The 4,979-nt window shown below is 37.8% G+C and overlaps 1 non-coding gene across 1 annotated transcript; it reads right to left on the reverse strand.

The window, feature by feature from the left end:
* Window positions 1-153: 153 nt before the first annotated feature.
* LOC123778128 (U12 minor spliceosomal RNA) lies at window positions 154-303 on the reverse strand. The gene has a single exon (XR_006775799.2). It is a non-coding gene; the product is annotated as a U12 minor spliceosomal RNA (small nuclear RNA).
* Between the last annotated feature and the right edge of the window lie 4,676 nt (window positions 304-4,979).

The following is a 4,979-nucleotide window of genomic DNA, read 5'->3' on the forward strand; positions in this document are numbered from 1 at the left end:
TTCTTTCTTTCTTTCTTTCTCTTTCTTCTTTTCTTTCTTTCTTTCTTTCTTTCTTTCTTTCTTTCTTTCTTTCTTTCTTTCTTTCTTTCTCTTCCCTTCTTACTCTCATTTACTACCTTCATACCACTCTATTTCTTCCTTGTCAAAGAGGGATGGGCAAATCACGACTCCTAGGCATCCCACAAAGTAGTCCACTCATCTCAGAGGCAACATTTGCCCACTCAAAAATTCATCTCACATTAGCAGTGAGAATTCGGGCATCATCCCGAATCGTCATTTTCCTTACTCATCAGTTTAAGGCATCCAACAGTTGTTTCTTTAAAAACAAAATGAAATTTTAAAAATCTAGAAAAACCATCATGTAATCTGGTGGTTCTCAACACGGGTGACTTTGCCCACTCCTTCCCCCAGGGGACATATGGCAATGTCTGGAGATATTTATGGTTGTCGCAGTTGGGTAACAACGGAGGCTACTGGCATCTCATGGGTAGAGGGAGAGTTGCTGCCAGACATGCCAGGACAGGCCCCACAACCAAGAACTGTTTGACCCAAAACATCAGTAGTGCCCGGGCTGATAAAACCTGGTCTGATCTGATCACGAAAAAGGATGGGAATTACATATAAATAAGAATGAGGATGGAGAAGTAATCTGACTCAAAGGCATTTGAAAAATTATAGAACACTTTACTCAAATCTGAGCCAATCACTTTGAGAATCTGTATGTAATTAATGATTTTCTCAGAAAACGTGAGTTTTCCAAAAGAAACTATAGAAAACATTGAGCTTCTAACCAAATTATCATGGGAGAAATAGAGGAAATTGCAAGAAAAGACAAAACAGTGAGCGAATGAGAGAGAATTCTATCAACATTTTAAAGAACGGATGCTTTCAATGTAATTTGAGTTGTTCCAGAGCATATAGTAAGGAAAAAAAAAAATCCTCCTTTTTTTTTTTTTTTAAAAATCAGAGTTAACAAGTTAATACCAAAACCTTACAAAGAAAACCTGTGGGGAAAAAAAATTACAGGAGAATCTCAGTTATAATTATCAATGTATTAAAAGAAAGTATTAGCCAGAAGATTCTATTAGTACTTTAAAGCAATAACGCATGATTCCAGGTGGGATTCATATTGGTGATGAATATTAGGAAATCCAATATAGTTTACCACTTCAATAAGTCACAGAAAAATAATATGATAATCGTCATGATTTCTGAAAGGCAATTGTTAAAATTCAACATCTGAAAAAACTTCCATGTCTGTCCTTTAAAAAAAAGAATATATAGATATTTCCATATCGTGATTTTATGTACCATAAAACATTCTACGAGATACACATACATCCATGTATATATATATAGGTATGTTCAGTTAATTGTAAACATATGTATTAAATATATGCTTTAAAATATATGCTTTTAAAGTTACAAATTAAATATAAGAAAGAAAAGAAAACCTCTTCCCCAAGATAGACCATTCCAAATATCTCATAGCCCAGGATACAGAAACTATTTCAGAAGTACACACACAACTCAAACAGAACCAAGAGCTCTCATCGAGAATTGTAGGTTATACCTGGAAAGAGGCTTTTTCTGTCATTGTTCTGACTCTAAATTTGTGACTACAGAGCCTGAACAAACCTTCAGAGGTGTGCAGAATCCAATAGGATGTATTCACAAAATTATTAGGGTTTTGGTTCTGCAAAATAAGAAGGATATGAAAGGGGCCCCTGGGTGTCTCAGTCAGTTAAGCTTTCAACTTTTGATTTCAGCTCAGATCATGATCTCAGGGTTGTGAGATCAAGCCCCGCACTGGGTGTGGAGCCTGCTTAAGATTCTCCCACGCTCTCTCTTCCCTCTATCCTTCCCCCTACTTCTTCTTTAAAGAAGAAGAAGAAGAAGAAAGAGAAGGAGAAGGAAAAGAAGAAAAAGGATACAAAAAAAACTCAGAATAGAATAAAAGTGAATCCGATCAAATGTTGAAAGCATCTGGGCGGGGGCTATATCTCTAACCTGATTTCAGAATTAAATAATGTATAATTTGAAGAGGGCTGTAAGTCCATCCCATTTGATACGCATGGACTTGAAGTCTCTCTTGGTTTAGCGGCCAATAAAGAGGGCTTTGTCTGTCCCATGTGGATGGTGAGAAACCCACCCTTCCAGCGTGCTACTCCAGATCTTATCTCCTGGCCAAGACTTCAGGTTGTATGCAACCTCATTAAATATGGAAAGAAAACCAATCTGTACACATTGAATATTTTAAGCATTGGTAATGCTGAAGAGACTCTGAGTACTTAACAGATTAACAGCTACTCCAAAGTAAAAAGGCATTTGGGTAATTGATTTAGACTTGCATTTTTAGGATGAAAGGAACAAGAAAACTTGACTAATGTTGTAAACAGTATAAGACCATTTAGGAGAATTTATGACTCTCCCCATATGTTCAGTTTTAATGTACTTGATTTATCAGAGTAGTATCTAAGAACTTGGGAAGGTTTGTTTGTTAATCAGACATTTGAAGGACTTCAAGGAAAATTAAATATATTGAATCTATAAATGCAGTTTAAATGTTTAAGGGAATTTTATTAGATTATACAAGCACTCTTAAAAGTAACTGTCGAAATTTGCTAGCTTTATAAATAGATGATAAGACTTGTAATTTAATTTGTAAAGCATAAGGAAGAATTAGGCTTCTACGTTTATAACTTATTACCGTCACTAATGTGACTAGAAAGGAATTTATAACCTATTAAAGTTACAAATTTTACTAAAGTCACATTTTAAATTTTGTATATGCTGATTAATCTCTGAGTAATCTTGTTTGAGTACAAACTACCCCCTTAATGGCATCAAAACACTCTGCCCGTGGAGATCACAAGCCGCAAAGATCCACTAGCCTGGAGAGCCCTGGGGCCATTTGCTACTAGAGAGGAAGTCAACCCTGGAACGAGGCCAATCGATGCAAAAGGCACCAAGAGATGAAACGATGATCTCTTTAAACCTCTGTATTCCACCATGCCTGAAGTCTGACTGCCCTGAATGTTTGTGAGTCAATACAGTCCTCCTTTATGCTTACGTTACTTTGAGTTCAGTTTTTCTCATTTGTAAATGAAAGCTCAAGTGTTTGCAGCTCAGAGCATCTCCCCTCTTGTGATCTTTCCTTCTCTCCCGGCTTGAAATTGACAGGTGTCGTTAGGGCAACAGATCTTATGGGTCTGTTTATCCGGACAGAGGTAAATTGTTCATAGTTCATTTTTCACGAGACTAAAAAAGAGTCAGGCAAGTTAAATGCTTTTTGTATGTCAGTGGAACTCCTACAGCTGAGAGAACAAAAAAGACAGGACACCAATAGGAAAATGGACAAGAAGGAAACGGGCATGTGGACAAGTGGACAAGACGACAAACGGAAAATGGCCACGAATTCTATGCAATTCTCAGAAGAAAACGGACTCCGTTCTAGTATCAGAGAAAGGCAAATGTAAACCACCCTGAGATACTATTTTAACCCATCAGATGGTCAAAAATGCACAATTTGGATAAAATCATTTGTTGGTAGGGATGTGGGAAAACAAGAGCCCTTGCGCACTGTGAGTGGAACCGTGGCTTGAGTGTTCATTTGGAGAGCGGATCTGGCTCTCCAGGATTTTGTGAAATTGGGTCCATCATTCCCCTCAGACACAGGTTTTCTACTGCTGAGTCTAGAGCCCCCCAGATTCACTCTCAGATGCCCAAGAGACCATATACTAAGGGGTTGACAACAGTGTTGGGGCTTCCAGGAGTTAGAAGGCACAGAGATGTCAGAGGCGCCTGGGTGGCTCAGTCAGTTAAGCATCTGCCTTTGGCTCAGGTCATGATCCTGGGGTCCTGGGATCGAGCCCTGCATAGGGCTCTCTGCTTGTGGGAATCCTGCTTCTCCGTCTCCCTCTGCTGCCACTCTCCTGCTTGCACACTTGCTCTCTCTCCCTCTCTCTGTCAAATAAATAAAAAATCTTAAAAAAAAAAAAAAGAAAGAAAGAAACCCTGAAGAGGTCCACTAAAAAATGTGAAAGATAAGTAAAATGTGCACTATCCACACACTAGATCTCCGGGCAGAAGGAAGGAGAGGGGAAGGAAGGAATTGGCTGTACATACGGCAACATGGACAGATCTCAAAACCGTGGGTTGGCTGAAAAAAAGAAAGTATGAAACAGAATTGATTTGGGACACAATACCTTTTAAGTACATTTTCTAAAGCAGAAAGCAATACTATATGTTTCTCATGGACACACATATAAAGAAACTTACTGAAAGTCATCTGGGAAAGCATATAGTAAATACACCAGACACAATGAACGGAATGAGACTGGGGAACAGGAGGGAAAAGAGAGGAAAATAAAATAAAATAAAATAAAATAAAATAAAATAAAATAAAATAAAATAAAATAAAATAAAATAAAATAAAATAAAATAATTTAAGAGGGACTGTGGGAGAGAATGATGGTGATGATATGCCATGAAATTAGAAGCATGATCGGCTCAATTCGATGCACCTAAGAGATCTTCATGATCATAATTTGAAATTGAAAGAGGAACAAAGTGAAAGGCAATGGAAGTAATATTTCCCTCAAAGGAAATGTGGGCATATGAGCTCAACGGGATGGCCGGCAAGCACCACGATTTACTGTGGATGCTAACCGTGGAGTAAAGTGGAAGTTTATGAAATAATATTTTGCGGCCATGACAGAGAGGAAATGGAACTCGGGATTACATAGAAACTAGGACTGTAACCACATAAAAAGAAGAAAAACTCACGAGAGCACAAGGAAACAGAAACAGTTGTATAATGAAGGGGACAAGGAGTAAAATCTCCTGTAATAATAAGTCATTCAAATTTTTTTTTAAAATAAGACTTAACACAATATATGAATAGATATTAAGAACAAGAATCAAGGGTGTCCGGCTGGCTCAGTCAGAAGGGCATGTGACTCTTGATCTCGGGGTCA

The sequence above is a fragment of the Ursus americanus genome, chromosome 1 (genome assembly GCF_024610735.1).
Source record: "Ursus americanus isolate L20-20 chromosome 1, mUrsAme1.1.p, whole genome shotgun sequence".
Lineage (NCBI taxonomy): Eukaryota > Metazoa > Chordata > Mammalia > Carnivora > Ursidae > Ursus > Ursus americanus.